The 20,217-nt window shown below is 38.8% G+C and overlaps 1 pseudogene; it reads right to left on the bottom strand.

Moving 5' to 3' along the window:
• Positions 1-423: 423 nt before the first annotated feature.
• On the bottom strand, positions 424-16,570 carry LOC114036399 (annotated as a pseudogene).
• Between the last annotated feature and the right edge of the window lie 3,647 nt (positions 16,571-20,217).

Consider the following 20,217-nt stretch of genomic DNA (forward strand, 5'->3'; position numbering starts at 1 on the left):
CAAAATATCCAGTTCTCTGAGAAACTAAATAACTTGGTTTACTAATCTATAAATTTGTCTTTGGAGAGTAAAACACGAGCTGCTTTAGCAGCTGAGAATTAATGTCTTTTGTTTTCTAATACTTCTCAGGTCAACAGTATACCCCACAGTTCTCAAATCAATAAAACCTATTTTATATGAAAAGGCTTTGGAAAAAAGTATTAGCAACTGTTAACCTACTGTCCATGGTAAAATATTAATAGCTTAGTGCTTATTATATCATTTGTCAACAAATACTATATTAAGCCATCAATTAATTTTGAAATTTAAATATTTCATACAAAATACTTTAAAACATTCATAAAAAATTTAGGAGAAAAGGGGAAAGAGAACACAAAATAATCATATTTTCCCTGCCCCCGCCCCAAAACAAATATTCTTTTCTCATAAATTCAAGTTCAGCATTTCAGTGGTTGAAGTCTGCTCCAGTTCCAGTACGTATAGATTGTATTCTTCAAGATTTTTCTTCCAGATTTTAATGTAATTCGGTTCTTCCTCTTTTGTTGTGTCAGTTGTTTCTCTAAGCTCTGAAGAGCAACTCTGGCCCTGGGGAGTAAGTGAGGAGGGTAGAGGATACTGCGTTTCTAGTGCTTCAGCTCCTTCTTTTAAAGTGGCTAACATTACCTATCTGGCTTCCATTGTAAACTCTACCACCTTGAGAAATTGACCCCGAGCACCAACGTAGTTGAAAATTCCTACCACACTGACTGATACTACTTTGTTTACACTCCACCCCAGAGCTTTTCAGTGGAGAGCAAATACAAATGGGACGTTCTGTTCACAGGCATAATCGATAATGTCTCATCCAACCCACCTTTTGATTTGCTCTTTTCACAATTTGGAGAAACAATGACACATTTTGGATTTTTGAGTTTCAGATATTTGAGCACTTCTCTGAGTCCCATCACAATCTGGCATTTGGTCTTTGCCTTTACTGGATCTTTCTGATACATTCTAAATCTCCTACTATGGATCTTTGGAAAAGGAGGCACTGGCTGTGTAACAATGGGGCAAACTTCCTCATCCTGTTGGAGTTCAGTTAGGGGCTCTTCTAATGTGTTTTCCACTTCAACAGTAGAAGAGTCAGGGACTGATTCTTCTGTTTCTTCTATTTCCTAAAAATCTGGCTGCTCAACTTGGTCAGGTGATTTATCATTAACATTATTCACCAAATCGTGCTGAATCCTCAGCACATGCTGGAATTGAAAGCTGTTGTAAGAGATGTTTCTGTTTTCTTTCTTCTCGATCTTTCAAAAGAATCCTTTTCAGGGATGTTGGCTTTTTGGTCTTTGGGATTTCCCTTTGCATGCCTTTCTTTATTAATGGAGAACTGGAATCCAATGGATTATGAGGAGACATCACTTGATTTGACCGGTGATTTTTCCCCGATGTTGCTAATTCTTTAGAAAGTACTGGTATTGTACCAACAGAAACTACAATAGGTTTGAAAGACTGTTTTGAATTCTGTGAATTCTGCTTTTTTTTTTTCCAACGCAGCCAGCATTTTCTCCCAAATCCAACCTCACTGAAATTTGACTCTTTTTCCCAAACTTTTTTGTAATAGTCTCTGGTTGCTGTTTAGAGTGAAATTTTGATGACTGTGGTCCATTTCTTCTGTCAGAAATCGGTGTATGGTTAACAAGTTCTTCAGAATCCTCTGCTTGGTGTTTAGATAAACTAAACCATTTTGATGGCTCCAGTTTGTTTTTTTTCTTTCAGAAGCAACTGTCAGATTAGGAAACTCTTCAATATCTTCAATTCTTGGTGGCTCCTGGACCATGAGAGTTTCATAATTTGCTTTAGGCTTCCTTTTCTTTTTTCTTGTTCTTTCTCATTTCTTCCTGGTCAATTTCACATATTGTTGGTTTTTGTCTTTTTAGAATTCTGAGCTATTTGTTTTTCTTTGTTGTGAGCACTGACAGAACTTCAGGTGCTAAGAACAATGCACTAAGTTTCTCAGGGGTTACTGATGAACCACTTTTCTTTGTGTTTACCAGTGAAGTAACATTTTTAAGGGCTGGTGCTTCAGTGGTTGTTGACCCAACAACATAATCCATTGATGTCCAAGATAGCTCTCCTTATCGGGCCCCTTCCGAGGCCATGGCAGAGGAGGGGTCAGGGGAAGCTGCTCCCCAGGGGAACCCACAGAGCAGCAAAGACACCTTCCTTCCTCCTTCCTCCTCCTCCACATTCACTTTCCCTTTTTCCCATTGAACCATTTCTTAAATGCTGTGGTTAGAGTGTTTCCCACAAGGTCCTCTGCTCTCAGTTTTACATTGATGATGAAATAATGGCATTGCTTGAGTCCCTAAATATCATATTTGTGTTGTCATTTTTTTGAATGTAAACTCCTTGAGGTGAGTGACCATACCTTTGTGTTTATAATGTTGAACACATACTACTATTGTTTCTTATACCCAAATTTTATTTTATTATTCATTATAAAAGGGGATTTAGGACAAGAAGATAATTCTTGGACTTTGTCCATAGGCGGTTATCTAAGAAGATTACGTCCCTAAATTAACAGAAATATCTCCTCTATGGTCATTTAACATATGAGACCAGAGGCATAACTAGGGTGCAGCCATGGGGCTTTGTTTTAGTTAGGGCATGAATAGCCATTTAGTGACATATTTTCTCCCTTTCCCATTCCTGTCACTGATGGTAACCTTGTCCTGGTGCATGTCCTTTCAATAGCTTAGAAACCTTATGGTATACCAGGGTAGGTTTCCTTCACCCAGTTAGATCATCCCATTGGCTATCCTCTTCCCCTTCCTCAGTGGTAGCCAGTCCTTCAGTAGTGAAGAAACTTTGTAGTATCTTAGGGTGGGGCTTTCCTCCCCCACATCATCCTGAATCCAATGAGCCTTTTCATACTTCATGCTTTACAACCTGATTGCCCTAGGTGCAAAAATTGCTTGTAACAGCTCTGTATAAGATGATCTCTTAGTATGTCCCTTACAATTTTATTTTAAAAGAATTTTAATTAGAGACTTGGTCTCTCTTGTCTAGGCTAGAAGTACAGAGGTTATCACATGCCCAGTATCACTCTGATCAGCAAGGGAGCTTGACATGCTCTTTTTCTTACCTGGGCCAGTCAGTGCTGTAGGTAACCCTGCTCCCAAGGGCTCACAATATTGGTGCCAGATTTAGTGCAGATACTTGATCAGCTTAGCCCTCTGCAACTCAGAACTCCAAAGTCAAGAGATCCAAGAGTCTTAGCTTCCCTAATATTTGGTTATTATAAGTGCTTGCCACCATGTCCAACATGACCTTTTAATTTTATAATGCGGACACAGAGTACTTATTAAATAATCAATAAAACGATAAGTAGTTATATAATTATATGTCTTAAAACAGATTATCATAAGTTTAACCTCTTTGTTTTCAATATTTTCATGATACCCTTCTTAGAGTCTTGTAGACTATTAGAGCTTAAATGGATCTTAGAAAACATGAGCTAACCCAACCCTTCATTTTACAGATGAGGAAACTGAGGCCCAGTTAAAGAAAGTGACTTGAAATTTCAAGTCACGTAAGTGATTAATTCTAGAGTCAAAAATATAATAGAAGTTTCCTAATTCCCAGCTGAATTCTCAATGAGAATGGGAAGCAGGAGAAACTGCTTAGTGACAGGCATTCAGTGTGTGATGTTTGTATTTCTGCCACAATTGAATGACTGTTACCTGTTTTTCAAGTCTAGGATGATCGCCCTCCTAGAGGAGAAAGCAAAGGGCTTGAAAAATGCTTCTTCACACTCCAGGTTGTTAGGGACAGTGAAGTGTTCCTTAAGGAAACAGAAATGAATAGAAAAACAAACAAACAACAAAACCAAAGAATCTGAGATGGAGGAGGACAATATTGTCAGGACATTGGAGAGTAAGAGTGTTGTACTGAAGAGAAGAAAGAGGAAGAAAAAAACAATTGAACATTTAGACTAGGGGTCTTAACTGGAGGAATCTGCAAATTTGTTTTAAAAAATATTTTCATGACTGTATTCAATACAATTGGCTTCCTTGGTGAATCTTTATGTTTTATTTTATGCAATTAAAAACATTCTATGAAAGATCCATAGGTTTTTACTAAACTTATTTGAGGCTTTGCCTGAAGATCAGGAAAATGGATGCTTTGAGGAGAAATAAGAGAAACAAGATGCTTATCCTCTAATTAATGATACAGTAGAGGCACAGAAGCTATCAGATGAGACACCATTCATAAAGGGTCAAAGGATGATTTAGGACTAGTGACTAGTGATTCTGGGCTCAGGGGAACTGAGGCAGCTATTTCCTGACCTGATGACAATAGTGGAGATCTATTGTCTTCCTGGGGCATTCATCCAAGACATGACAGACAACCTCACAAGATTTATCAGAATAACTACCCACTTCTGGCACCTCATATGTGAATAAAAAACAACAAAAAACATTGGCAATAATTATGAAGTTTTGGGTGAGAAACTAAAGTCTTTAGGACCTTATGAAATGAATGGAAAAGAAACCATGATAAGTAGGGAAGCAGGAGCAGCTATACCCTACTATTCATATTTTTTTGCTGCACATAAGAATGGGGTTCAGCAGTTAGGGCAAATATGAAGTGGCTGCAGTGGCCAGTAGCTATTTCATTAGGTTCCATTCCTAAGGTATGATCAAAAGGGAAACTCAGCAAAGAGTAGGTGAAATGTGGAGCCAGCAATTGCACCACCATTTTTGGCATGCAGGTGAAGCATTTCCCTGGGATATTTAAGGAGGAGAAAGAATGGCTATTTTCACAGACATGATACTAGCCACAGCCCTGTTTCTTACTGTTTTGGGTAGAACTGACTTATCAATTGAGTGAGGGATTGACTGCAGACCCACACTATGTAGATATCCTGGAAAGTTTTCCTTTCTAAGGATATATTTTGTGTGCTCAACTTGTGTGCTGACCTCTGGGAAGATGACAGGGAAAAAGGAGGAGAATTGTGGTATGTTCACAAAAAACAGAGGCAAAGGGGATTTTTTTTTGTCCTTGTCAAGGTGATTTGACTTGAAGTACCACAAACAAAGCCTGGGGAAAGTATCACAAAATGTGCCCTCATTTAGGGAAAGGGAAGGGTATGTTGAGATAGAGAACCTGGGCCATTGGTGCAGGGAACTCACTGGAAAACTTATCCCAGTCAGTTATTTCATAGATTCCTGTTTTAACTAATTATTCTTACTCCATTTTATTCTGCTGAAGGATTGCAAGTGCCACCAGTGTTCTTTGAATGTGGTGGCCTCCAAATTTGTTGCTCTAGGACAGAGTTCCAGTTGCCCTGCCTTAATTGAAGCCCTCTGTCTCTCTCATTGGTATCTTGTGTGCTTTGTCTATAGTTGTTGTTGTTTGTCCTTCATTTTTGAAAAGGACCAATGACATCAGGAGAGTGATATCTTCACTTGCAAGTGAATTGGATTTAAGTGAGGCAGGGCTGTGCAAAGTCATCAGACTCTCTCCTCTAGGGTCATCTGAATACAATGGCAGGTCATAGGTCAGGAGGGCTGGAGATGACCCCCTTTGTCTATAGTGGTACCTTCCTGAAAGCAGGAGACCAATTTGCAATGAAACAGGGATTCTGTGATGAGGACAATTCAGATACAGCCCAATCTGAATATCCAATGAAGTATGTGTGCTGAGACTTCGCTCCATTACCCTAAGATAGTAGTTCTCAAAGTGTGGTCCTCAGATCCTTCACAGTTTGCCAACACCCTTTCAAGGGCCTCCAAATTTTATTTTCATAAAAATGCTAAGATATTTTACTTTCCAATGTTTTAAATATCAATAAATATAACCCTCATAAATGAAAACTCTTTTGGGAAGGTTCTCAAAAATTTTTAAGAGTGTAAAGGAGTCCTGAGATCACAAAGTATGCAAACTACTGCCATAGGTGTATCTTTTTTTTTTGTTGTTGTTTAAGCAAACAGGGTTAAGTGACTTGACCGGGGTCACACAGCTAGTGAGGGTTATGTGTCTGAGGCTGGATTTGAACTCAGGTCCTCCTGAATCCAGGGTCAGTGCTCTATACACTGCGCCACCTAGCTGCCCTAATAGGTGTATGTTTGGTAGCCCCATATGTAGTCAGCCACAGTGAATGCTTTTTTTCTTTAGGTCATTACTACCTCTAAGTGACTTAGACTATATTAGGGGCTAATGACTTTTCTCTGACTTCAGTCATTTTGCAGAGCTCTAGACTCTTAAATGTTGTTGATAGTGGTCAAGCTAGCTTACTTAGGCTTAGTGTCTCTAGCTGGATTTGCTTGTTCTTTTTCCTTCTTTGCATTTGGACTTTTATGTGTGGTGAGCCCCTACATGTGGCAAAGCCTAAATGTGGTGAGGACTGTCCCCCCATATGTGGCATGAGGATGTCTTTGTGTGGCTCAGAGGGAGGCAGACTAGACATCTCTAGCCTTTTCTTCCCTTGTCCTTCTCTATGGGAGACTTTAATTCCTGCCAGGAGGGGGAACAGGAAGTTGGGGTCAGAGGCTACTCTGCTCTCCTCAGAGAGAGGGGTACTGAGCTAGAATTGTATCTATCTGCTCCCTTAAATATTATTGGTTTTAGGAATGAGGTTTCAGGTTCAAGCTGATTTCTGTCTACTGTTTCATTATTGGCAGGAAGAAGAACCCCAAGATTTATATCTAAGGCTTGACTTTTTTCCCACCAAAAGGCAGTTCTACAATGAGCTCATATAATGAATAGTAAAAAAAACCCACTTATCCAGATCATAGTAAAATAGAAGTCAGAAAAAGTATACATAGGACAATATATATCAGACAATAGAATGTGAAGGAGCTCTCCTATTGGGAGTGAGATAATTCAGCTCAACCAAAAGAGAGAATCCTAGATCTCACCTGAGGGGAAGTTCTCCAAAGTCTCTAATGTAGCAAGCTGGGGCTAGGGACATGATGGAGACTGCCAATTCATTTCATGTCTTCCCACTGTCTTTTCCTTCAGCAACCTGAGGTGGGGTTGGCCTCCTCCATTTTCCTCTCAAAGCTGAAAATCAGAAGCTCCCCAAGAGACTTTGGGGCCTGAGGCAACGCAAAGTCTGAAGAGGAATAAAGAAGATTGAAGAGCTTTCCTTTCTCCCTAACTCCAACCCACCCTTCACAAAATCATCTCCACCAGTAAGGAAAAAGTCCCATACTAATGGGCTTTGGGACTGGGGTTACAAAGTCAAGAAATAAGAGCAGTCAACCAGGGAGACAAGAGAGTATATAGAGAAGCAAGGATGGCAAGACTAGTGTTGCCCAGAAGCAGGGAAAAGGATATAGTTAATGGTAATCATTTCCATACAGGAATATTTGGTCAAGTTTGCTTTTTATGTATTTATTTCCATCTACATGTAATGTTATGTGGTTACTACATAGCAAATACCTGAATCTATGGGCATTGTGAGAAGTTAACTGGAAAGGAGAATCTCCTAAGGGAATGGAGCAGGGGTGATGTTCTTTATCAGCTAGAGATGGTAAGTCAAGTATTTTAGTATTTTGACTAATATTCCATTTCATCTCAGACTAGATTGATCCAGTCAATCAAGGGATTAAAATAAAAGCCACTTCTGAGAGCCACAGACTTTGAACATGGTCTGGGGGCTAACTTAGATATTGTTCCCCAAGTTATTTTAAAAGTCTTTTGGCTAGATAATTAACTCTGTGTGCATTCTCTCCTTGAATGAATATGAGAGGTAGTACAGAACCAAAGAATCACATTTACACAGAATTGGCAATGCCTGTACTAACAGCAATATTTTTCCTGACTTCTGTGAAGGCCCCTTCACCTCACTGTGGTTCCATTCAGAGCGGTCACACCCTGGCAAAACCTTGTTGGCAGACAGGCTAAACCAGGTTGAGGGTAACAGATGGGCTTCAGACTGGTTGATGAATAACAGGGATTCTACTCCAAGCATGTGAAGACTTCCTCGAGCAGAATGGGCAGATGAGAAAATTTTATTCCAATTGCCCCAAAGGTGGCTGAAGCAGGGCATGGTGTAGCACTTAAAATTTGGTTAGATGTCAAAGATGTCAAGGGCATCCATTGCATCCCAAGCCATTTATGTCTTGCCACTGGACTTTGGTGACTTTGGAAGAGAGACTGAGGCTGATGGCTTTGTGTAACTCTGCCTCACTTAAATCTAATTCACTCAATGACATCATTGGTCCTACTTGAAAATGAAGGATGAATAACAACAACAACAATAACAATAACTTTGCTAAGGCAAAAAGCAAGTCAAGTATTCATTTCATACCTTTTTGACTTTTCTCTTAGGAAATGCTCATTTGACTGAGATGGATTTCTTTGTCTTGAGGAGAGCATGTTATACTTAATATATATTTATTCCTTGGATTTATAAAGAATCTTTCCATCAGATCGCTCAAAGTTCTGCTTTGGGTCTCCATTGGTCCTGCTATGGATTTTAAAATGAAAAGTCACTTGCCAGTTGAAGCATGATGCAGGAATACCTAAGGGGGATCTAGGGATAATTATTTTTCTGTTCTCTGCTTATTTTACCATTCTTTTCCAATCTGATGTTATTTCTCCAAAAGAGCTAGAGAAAATTCAACACACTTTTCACTCCCTCAAATAGTAGCAGATAGGCAGAACCAGAGAATGTGTTTCTCTTTATCTTTCTTGCAATTCCATCAAACTTGTCCATGTTTTCACCCAATATTACAGCAATAAATCCATGGAGGAGTAAAGAGTGAGATTGATTTGTAAAGCCATTACTTAATCTCCTTTTTTTGTGGAACTTAATACAATGTGGTCTATAGGGAGTTTTAACATTTGGAGTCCATTTATGTAATTATGGAGAAAGTGGCCACTTTTTAGTGTATTCTATTCAGTTGGGGATTGGTCAAATTAGCTATATTAGCTCTTAGATGTGAGTCTATCCTATGAATGCAAAGCCAAAAAATGGAACAAGATTAGCATGTTCCCCCAGACCAAGATGAAGATGCTCTATTCACTTTATGTTAAGGTCAGTATTACTCTGTGAGAGCCTCACTTTCCCTTAATAGTCAAGGTTGATAACCCATTCTTCTACAGTTGCTCACCATTCAGCCTTGTTCTTCTAAACTTGTTGGGCAAGGTATGTTGTTGCTTTTAAGCTGACAGTCCATGGAACTTCTCAGCTCCAACAGAGATGAGAAAGTAAATAGAGGTGTGAAATAAAGATCACCCAGAGGAATCACACCAGAGAACACACAACATCCTCAACAGTTTTGAATCATCCATTCATTTCACAGGTAATTTTTAAAAATCTCCTTTATCTATCTTGAACTCTTCTTTTTACTTTGGTCAGAAAAATCAACATTTATAATTTTTTTTAAAAAAAGCAACATTAACAGCTTAAATGAAATAACAATAGTTTAAAATTTCCAGTAGAGATGATCTACTATTTTTGAAGTAAAAGTCCTCAAAGCACAATAGATTAAATGAATAGAAGTGACCAGAAAAAATAAAACCAAACATAGTACTAAAAATTAAAAAAAAGGATTTTTTTTAAAGTTTGAAAGGAATTCAAACAGGGGTGCTCTCCAAATCTTCCAATATTTAAACAACAGTTATATTTGGCAAAACAATGTACTTACAATTTTTTTTTTCTGAGACTAGGTCTCCATATCTTACTTATGCTGGAAATACAGAAGTGGCTCCACAGCCCTATTCCAATGCTGATTGACAATGAAGCTTTGATCTGTTGTCTTTCTGACCTGAGCTGGTTTGTCCTTGGAGTAGTCCTTCACTTCTCAGAGGCCACCATATTGGAATAGGAGATAGTGGAGAGATCTTATTGGCTTTAGCCCTACTGTAGCTTAGAACTAAAACTCATGCCACCTACCAGCCTCAGCCTCTTCAGGAGAAGGAACTGTAGCTATGCATCACCACATTGGGGTGTACTTATAAAATAAAGCCAATTTTATTATTATTATACACAAATTATACACAAAATTAACAGAAATGCTCAGTAAATGTCCTATCTGTGGTAATTGATTCTTTCCTCTCTCACAGGTACTTGGGATTTTATGTGTGAGGAGAGAACAATGGAGTGGTACATGGTGGGGTGGGCAGGAGTGGCCTTCAACACAATACAAATGAAAAGCTGTACAGGAGAAGAGTCATAAAAGAGGTCATCAGAGAGATGTAGAACCAGGAAAAAAAATTGGAACAATCCTGCTGCATTGGTATCATAAAATGTCTCTAGGTCTAGAAGAAAGTCTCTAGCCCATCTGGTTGACCACTTATGGAGAGGATTTATGGGATGACACAAACAATAGTAACACAGGATGGGTAGCCATGGATGGGTTGTGATCTGTATCATTGGAGGGAAACCCACATTGAGGAGATCACAGATTCATTGAAGTATAGAAATTCACGTTAGACTTTTAATATTTGTTCATTGAATTAGAAGGAAAAAGAGATGAGAATTATTTTATGGCTGAGTATACACACACACACACACACACACACACACACACATTTTTTGTCTATGTTTCTAGATAATGAATATTCCCTTTTCCTACCCACAATAGCTGTGAAAATGATTCAAAAGAAAGTAAGAACCTAGAGGAAATACACATTTTATATGCTGGAAAGACAACTATTAAGATGTTGGGTTTTTCTGAAGTACCTTACAGTTTATAGCTATGTACTAAATCTATTCTGGCAGACATCTTTTTAAGTTCATCATATTGACACAAACCCAAGCTGTGGCTCCACAATCTGGGGCCATTAAGAGTGTCACTGTGAACTATGAATGTCATATGATGACTCAATGTGTCAGTTGGATACAGAATGACATGTAGAAATTATCCACCAAATCTGAGGGAGTCAAAAATTCCTATATCAGTCAACAGATTTTCATCGTTTCCCTCCCCATCTCAGACAAGTTGATTGTAAACCTTTTTCCCCCAGAAAAAGTTAAAAGAAAGAGGATTTTGAAATTAGTAGTTGGAACAGTTTGAACATGGCCATCATTTTGCCTTCTTATGGAATTGTGGTATAATGATTCTATCCCTATTGGTGAGGGGATTAAGGTGGAAAGAGAATTTAACTTGTAATCATAGGAACTGAGTTTGAATCCTGGTACTGCTGTTTACTGTGAGTGTAACCTTGGACAAATAACTTAATCTCTCTGTGCCTCAGTTTTCTCATCTGTATAATGAGAGGGTTGAACCTCTAAGATATATTTAAGTCTATGATTACTAATTGTTAGGTGCCAATGGCATTTTATTTTCTGTTGTAATCCTTTATTGAAGAGAATGTTTAAGGAAAAATAATTGACATTATAGTGCATTAAAGTTTGCAATATGCTTTATATACATTACCTCATGGAATTCTCACAACAAGAAAGTGAGGTTTTGGGACTCTAGGTATGATCTCCATTTTATAAATGAGGAAACCAATGCTCCCAGGGGTTTAGTGACTTGTCCATTGTCATACAGTGAGTGTTGGGGGCAGGATTCGCACTGAAGTCTTCTGGACTCTAGGTCTAGCACTCTTAGCTATTCCAACACAATGTCACATTCCTCTGAGGAGGGGGAGAAGTAGTTCCAATGACTTACAAAGTGAGAGCCAGTATATTTTCTATATCAAAATTAGATTCTGAACATTTTCCTTATGCCTAAGGCTTTGACCCACAAGAAGACAGGAAGGAACAGATGAAGATTCTCGGGCACTACAGGAATAGAAATCCCCAAATACACAGAACCCTGTGAGTAGTCTAGCTGTGGAATCAGAGTTCCCACTGCACAATAGCAGCCTGAGAAAACTGGGAGTGGACAAAAAGGCTAATTGGAACACTAGCACTGGATAAGTCCCCAACACTCAGAATTGCAGACTGGGTATAGAATGTTGAGAATAAAGACTCACAAATAGGCCGGTATGGCAGTATTGCAGAGTTTTTAGGAAGAAAGTAATGTGTAAGAAGTCTGGAAAAGAAATGTAACATTGTTACAATAATTAGCTCATTAAGCTGAGGGAGTAAAAAAGTTACCTCTAAGGTCCACATGGTTCTTGCTCTTTGAGGTCAGGAAGTTTTTTTTAAAAAGCTGCTTCAAGCCCCCATTAGGAAATCCCATCAAATTTAGGTCAATGTTGGGCTCTCTGTCTAACTTCTAGTTAATTCCTGGTGTTTGTGGCTGAGGAAAAGAGTAATTTTATTGGGAATGTTTGTGCAATAAAACTGCAGGATAATGTCTGTGAATTCACAGATAATGTCTGTGAATAGAAAGGTACTAGGAGAGAAAGTTGGAGAAAGAGCTGATATTTTCTTGATATTTCTTCAGCCTGGGTCTTCTGCTCTGACATATCTGTTGAGCTGATGACTCTTCTCTGTATCTCCCTTCTCTGCCACAGTTTTGTCCTCCCTTTGCTACTCAAAGGTATGCTGAAAATGCCATGTTTGAATCTAGTCCCTCAGAATCTTTCTCTTTGGCCAAGGTAGAGGTGGTGCAGGGTATGGAGAGTTTGGCTAGTATTCAGGAAGGCCTAAGTTCAAATATGATTTCAGACACAGCTGTGTGATCCTGGACAAGGCACTTAATCTCTGTTTGCCTCAGTTTCCTCAACTGTAAAATGAGGATAGCAAGAACACCTACCTCCCAGAGTTGTTGTGTGGATCAAATGAGAGAATATTCATTAAGCCTTAGCATAGTGCCTGGTATGTAGTAGGTGTTTAAAAAATGCTTGTTTCCCTTCCCTCTGAATCTGAGATAGCATCTTTCTTTTAAACAAATTCTTTTTTTTTTTTTTGGTGAGGCAATTGGGGTTAAGTGACTTGCCCAAGGTCACACAGCTAGTAGGTGTCAAGTGTTTGGTGTGAGGACAGATTTGAACTCAGATCCTCCTGACTTCAGGGCCGGTGCTCTATCCACTGCACCACTTACCTGCCCCTACAAATTCTTTAGGCCTGCTTCCGTCTCTTACAAAATGGATCTGATTGATTTAAAGATCAACACAGGCCCAATTCATTCCTGTTTCTAATTGTTTGATTCAATCCAGAAATGTTCTTACCTAATGTTGGGTCAAATCTAGACACCAAAGCTGGAGAGAAATTAGAACAGCTTTATTATGAGGTTCAACTAATAGTAATGACCCAGAGGATACGGGCACATAGGCAGTCCCCATGGGGCTAAGATTATGGAGATGGGCTTTTATACACAGGAGAAAAGAAGCAGGGGCTTTCCAAGCGTCTCCAGGATATCTCATGGTTATCAGAAACGCACACAATTAAAACATTCCATAGTTTAGGGAGAAGTTGTGACTTCTGTTAGTAAGAGCTTTCTTTGGCTATTGCAACATTTGTGGGACTGTAAAAAAGGGTAGGACCCTGAGGTATTAAGGACCAGGGACAAGATGGAGGAACTTTTCAAAATGGAGTCACTTTGATTACTTTGCTACTTACAATTATTGAGGGTTTATTGAGTTCCCCAGCTAGAAAGTCTTATCCAGAGAGACTTCCCAAAGGAACAAAAAGACAAAGCTTATATAGGTTTCAATTTAGGCAGAAGGTGAATTGGGTATGTAGTACCTTTGGATTGGACAGGGCCTATCACTGGGGCCAGTGACAGAAAAGGATCTTCTTCAGGTTAACTCTCTTGTAACTCTGCCCTAATAGATAGGATTGTTCTTATTATTTTAGCAGAAAGGAAGGTAGCAGATAGGGGCTGGGGCTATAATACGAACAGGGTCAGAGACAAAGATAGGGGAACTATAAACAAAATGGAGTTGCTTTAGTTTTCCTGATTACCCACACTAACAAAGATAATTACTTTTAAAAGGGTAGGATAATCAGGGAGTCCCACCCACCCCTTATAATAGGAAAGCTGTAGAGGCAGCTAGGTGGCACAGTGGATAGCATGCTGGGGCTAGAGTCAGGAAGACTCATCTTTCTAAGTTCAAGTCTGGCCTTAGACACTTACTACCTGTGTGACCCTGGGCAAGTCACTTTACCCTGTTTGCCTCAGTTTCCTCCTCTGTAAAATGAGCTGGAGAAAGAAATAGCAAATTATTATCCTTGCCAAGAAAATTCCAAATGGGCTCATGAAGAACTGAACACAACTGAACAACAACATATCTATGTCTAGCTATCTATGTCTACATACTTATATGCAAGAGTGGGCTAGTCAGTGTTAAACTACAGGCTTTCCAAAAAAAAGAAATATGTGCATGGCATACTTTTAGGTTCAATCTGCATTAACATCTTCATCATCCCTTTCTTAAAAACAACAAATCAAGCCCTGATTTTTAGCGTTTACTAATTTCTGAGGTAAAAATGCTGGACTGCCAATTTAACAATTGATTTTTACAAACCATTTCGAGCTGCTTCTTTTGTGGTTTGGGATGCTGGGAACCCTGAAATGCAAGCATATAGGGGGTCTGCCTCGAAAGAATTCAACCGGGGCAGCTAGGTGGCACAGTGGATAGAGCACCAGCCTTGAAGTCAAGAGGACCTGCGTTCAAATCCGGCTTCAGACCAAACACTTGACACTTACTAGCTGTGTGACCCTGGACAAATCACTTAACCCCAATTGCTCCCTCCCCCAAAAAGAAAGAATTCAACCACTCAAGTCTTCCAGTCAAAGTAGCCAGTTTATTGTGACTCCAGTTAGGCAGGCAAGATTTCTAGTAAATCTGCAGTATTTGTGAGGCCCATAGAAGCAGATAAAATTCTTAGTGAATCTATGAATTTGTTGAGGATGGGACTGATACTTGTATAGAAAAAGACTGTGGGAAGATCTGGATAGGATTAAGGAGTGGCGAGTAGCCTGGGGTGGGCCAGGTGTAGACAATGAAAGGAGTTAAGTGGTTGGAGAGCCACAGTGAAAGGGCAGTTAAAAGGATTATTGAGTATCTAGGTAGAAATGTGTGGGAAAGTTTCAGGGGCTAGGTTGCTTTCAGAGACATGGCCTTTTCCTTTCAGGGGTCCAGGTCCCATCCCTCCATCAGTTCCACTGTACATACCCTTCCAAGTTACATGCTCATAGTATTTCCCTAAAAAAATGTAAACTCCATGAAGGCAGGAATTGTTTCATTTTTGTCATTGTGTCCCCAGCACCTAGCATAATATTTGACATGTATTAGGAGATTAATCATTTGTTCATTGATTGATTGTTGTTTCATACCGTTAAGAACACAGAAAACCATAGTTCATGGCTCTAACCCCATCTTTTTCCTTTCTCGTTATGTTTTTAGAAACACACTCAATCAAGATTAAAAAAAAGACAATAAGTTTCTTAATAAAGGAGTTCATGAGGCTGAGAGGAATTTCTCAGCTCTCAGTTATAGCTATTACTTTGGTTATTTTTTTTCCCAGGCTTTAGCACATTTCATGTTTTCCTTTGGGCTACAAAACCATTTTGCAATTGTAAAAAGAGCTGAGGAGCTCTGGTCTTGCATCAGAATGATTTCTGATGCATGCCATTTGCATGTTGCAAGTCCTTTCTCTAGAAACAAAAAGCCATTAGTTGTGAAAAAAAAAACGAGTCACCACATCAATTCTGTATCAGTAAAGAATTTTTTGCTGGAGAAAAGCAAAGACCAGCTTGGAGGATCCGTCTGATAAGAAACTAAAAAAAGATCAGATTTTATAATAGAATTCTGAGTTTGTCTGTACCTCGGGAGTAGCTTCCTTTTCTTCTCTTTAACTTCTCTTCTGTGTTCTGTGGTCCTTCATTAAGATGTCTCCTCTCTCCTGAAAAATCAAAGCAGATACATAGACCCTCAGAGCCCACCAATAAACCACCTGTTCTACAAATCCCCCAAGGTGTTTCTGTGCTAAGAGGGAAAAAAGGGGCCAGGCTGAAAGATGTAAGACACTACCTTTGTCAAAGGAGGTTACTAATTCAGTGGAATGTTTGCTTCTAAAAGGCCATTTCTGTTTAAAATGACTTCAGATGCAAATGAGCTCTTAGAGAAAGGAGATAGACAGTTTGTTATAAAACAATAAATAGAACACAGGTAACCTAGGAGTTGGTGAATAGAAACAGCTTACTCTTTTCTTCCTGTCTCAAAAAAAAAAAGAGAGAAAAATCTCCTTAGAGAAAACTGTGGTAGAGTAGAAGTTAGAAACAGCTAGGTGGTATAGTGGATAGAGTGTTAAATCTAAGTCAGATAGACCTGAGTTCAAACCCAGCCTCAGATAATGAGTAGCCATTTAACTCTGGGCCAGTCTTAACTATTCATGCTGCATTTTCCTCATTTGTAAAATGTGGATAATAATAGCATCTTCTTCCCAGGATTATTGTGAAGATAAAAGAAGTTAATATTTGTAAAGCACTTTGCCAACCTTAAAGCTATATGAATGATTACTATTATTATTATTATTTGATTCCCTCCTACACTACTTAATAATTATGATCTTACTAAAGTGACCTTGGGTAGGTCCCTTTACTGTTTTGGGCCTTAATTTCCTCATGTATAATAAGTGGTGGTTGGGCTCTGAGGTCTTGAGCTCTAAATCTAGAAAAACCAGCAAGTCTCTAGGACAGTGATCTTCAAAGGAAGGACCACAGTCCATGGCCAGTTCCTATCATGACCCTAAGGGTTATGTGATCAGAAGGGTAGTAAGACTGGTTACATTTCACCCTCCCCACTCTAGCTAATTGGGGGATATCTCCAACACAACCATCCCCACCCTTCAGCAAGTGAAGTTGACTCCTTCCCTTACCTGTGGAAAATCCTAACTTCCTTTCTTCTGCACCAGGAAATGATGCTTTAATTCATGCTATTGGAAAGAAAATGGCCTTTGAGGGAAAAAAAAATTATGTGGTAGGAATCATCTGAGGGGTAGGGTATGTTTTGGGGCAGTGACCAGTAAGTAATTTCATTTTCAGTGAGATAAATTGAGTCTCAGAGGATGAGTATGCATGAATGAGTTGCAATCTGCATCACAAATCTCATTTTATTTCCTCTCCTCTGTCACCCTAGCCCCACCAAACTCACCCTTTTCCCAAACTTCCCTATTTCTTTTGAGCATAGCACTCTCTTTTCAGTATTCCCAACCTCAGTTTCAGGACTTTTCACTTTCATTTACCCAAAATATACAGGAAGTTGCCAAATCTTGTTTCTTCCTCTACGACATCTCTCACACCTATTTCCGCTCTTTACACAGTCACCATCCAGGTTGAGACTCTCGATACTTTTTGCCTGGAAGACTACAAAGGCCACCTAATTGATCTTCCTGCCTCAAGTTTACCCCATATCCCCCACCCCCACCTTAGTGAGCTCCAGGGGCTCCCTAGTCTCTCCGGGATCAAATACAAACTCCTCTTCATGCCATTTAAAATCATTCCCAACCTGGTCTCAACCTACCTTCCTATTCTATTCCCGTTCCCGCACTCTCTGGTTCAGCTAAACATCTTTGCTGTTTCTCAAAGTTATACAAAAACACAACAAAAATATCTAGATATGAATGGGAGATAAAGTTATGATAACATCCAGGAAGCAAAAACAAACAAAAACGAGAAAAAAACCCAAAAGAACAAAAAATCTAAAAAATGAAGAATGAATTTACACTGAAAATTTTCTGCTGAGTTGAAATCAGAGAAAATTCACATTTTTTTGTTTTTGCATTGTGTATGGTGAGAGAAACATGTTTCCTGCTGAAAAACTGTCATGTTTAATAGCCTATTATTTGATTGTTGTATTGTATATCTTTGAATTAGATAAGGAAATGGCAAACCACTTCAATATCTTTGCTATGGACAAAAGCCCATGGAGTCATGTAGAGTCAGACCGGACTGAACAACAAATATCTTTCAATAAAAAAAGTATCTCTCCCCCACCACCTCTAAAAAAAAAAAGAAATTTACTTACTTGGTTGGCTACATTGATAAATTTAACTAAGTAATTAATTACTAACAAAGAATCATTATCTACAAGTACACCCTATTCCCTAGAACATTTTGTTTTTTAGTCTGTTAGTCATGCCTGACTTTTTGTAACCCCATTTGGGGTATTCTTGGCAGAGATACTGCAGTGGTTTGACATTTTCTTCTCCAGATTGTTTTACAGATGAGTAAGTTGGGGCAAACAGTGTGAAGTGACTTGGCCAGGATCACATAGCTAGCAAGTGTCTGAGTCCAGATTTGAACTCAGATAGATGAGTCTTCCTGACTCTAGGCCCAGCGCTCTATCCACTGCACAACCTAGCTGCTCTATTCCCTAGGACATATAGAGATTTTAAAAGACAAGGAAGCATATTCAAGCCTATAGCCCTCTAGAACAAAGAGGTTATTTATACTATCCATAAATAAAATTAAAACAATTTAATATCTTTGTTTTATCTTTATCTCAACATTTAAAAATTCTTTTTAGTGGGTTCAAGTCTTATCTCTGATACCAATTGTTTAGGTGACCCTAGGCAAATCACCTAATCTCCCTCAGTGTTCTAAGACAGTAGTTTTCAATCTTTTTTTGGTTTCAGGATAACTTTACGCTCTTAAAAATTGTTGAGGACCCCCAAAAGAGCTTTTGTTTATGTGTGTTATATGTATTGATATTACCATATTCAAAATTAAAATGTCTTAGTATTATTATAAAAATAGTTGTGAACTTTTGGATTCCCTGAAAGTGTCTTGGTGACCAAGCTTTGAGAACCACCACTTTAGGCCTCTCTCTAAGGCTGCAAGTTGCAAAGAAGGTGCTAACCTGTATTGGTAGAGGGAATTTCCTAAACTGGAAGATTCTCATACCAACAAAATCACAGATCTAGTCCCTATCCTTATTTTTGTATGTAATTTAAAGTGTACATAATATGTGAATAAAATAATACATGTGCAATTTGTAAATATATCTATCTACCTGTCTATTTATCTATCATCTATCTATGTCAGTAGTGCAAGTTTGAAATTTTTTGTGTGTGTCAATGGGGTACATGATCAAAAGAGTCTGGAGATTGCTGCTTTAGGCTATCTATTATGATTGTCACCTCTGAGAGCATGTAGCAGAATTACTTGAAGTCTCAATAGAAACTGAGAAGTCCAGCACCTGATTCTGAAAATAGTGAGTGAAAAGTAGGAGGGGAAAGTACTTTTTTTTTTTTAAAGGATACTACATGACTTCACATTATTCATTCATTTAGTAAAGCAGACTGTTCTGTCACCTTGGATCTGACCTTGTATAACAATTCTCACATCATTATAACCATAAATTCCATTCCCAGGAATAAGTCAGAAATAGCATGCTAGTAGGTGGGATTCCTATTATGTTTTCATAAGATTTGTGAGCCTGAAAGTCAGTTATGAGAAGAGAGAGCTCTTTTTGTTGTATAGTGGTTTCAGTTGTGTCTGACTCTTCATGACCCCATTTGGGGTTTTCTTGTGGTTTTCTCAGCAGAAATACTAGAGTGGTTTGCCATTTCCTTCTTCAGATCATTTTACAGATGAAGAAACTGAGGCAAACAGGCTGAAGTGACTTGCGCAGGATCACACAGCTAGTAAGTGTTTGAGGTCAGATTTGAACTCAAGAAGATGAGTCTTCCTGGCCCCAGGCCTGATATGCTATGGACTGTGCCACCTAGCTGCCCTAGAGACAGCTTCAACCTAGTCTTTTTTATTTTTAAAATTTATTTATTTTTAGTTTTCAACATTCACTTCCATAAGCCTAGTCTCTTTTTAATCCTACAATTATTAAAAACATTTTATTGGAACCTTTTTTTTTTTTATATCACAGTTACTTCCAGGTATTCCCTTCCTCTCCATGTCTCCCTGCAAAGTAAGCCTTCCCTTTTAAGAAGGAAAAGCAATTAAGGAAAAGTGACTGACATAGTGATCTAATGCCAGGGTGTGTGCAATGTTCTCAACCCATGGTTCCCTACCCTTCCAAGGAAAGAGGGGAGAGCCATTGCCTCAGATCTGTCTCTTCTTTGGTAATGTCTTTTTATATCTACATTTTCCTCTCCATTCTTAGTCCATACCCATTCTTCTCCATTCCCAAAGCCAGATTCCTGAAGTAGTGCAATGATTCCTGTGCTAGCCGTACTACCCCACCTTCCTCTAGTCTATCCTTTTCTAAAAATATAAAATCCTTAAGAGTAATTTGACCACATTGTTGCTTTAAACCCTCCAGTGGCTCCCCATTGCTTCTCACATCCTGCAGTGGCTCCCTATTGCCTCTCACATCAAATTAAAATTCTTGATGATTAATTTTAAGCCAGCAGCCCTT

Source organism: Vombatus ursinus, unplaced genomic scaffold (genome assembly GCF_900497805.2).
Source record: "Vombatus ursinus unplaced genomic scaffold, bare-nosed wombat genome assembly UNPS02009835.1, whole genome shotgun sequence".
Classification (NCBI taxonomy): Eukaryota; Metazoa; Chordata; class Mammalia; order Diprotodontia; family Vombatidae; genus Vombatus; species Vombatus ursinus.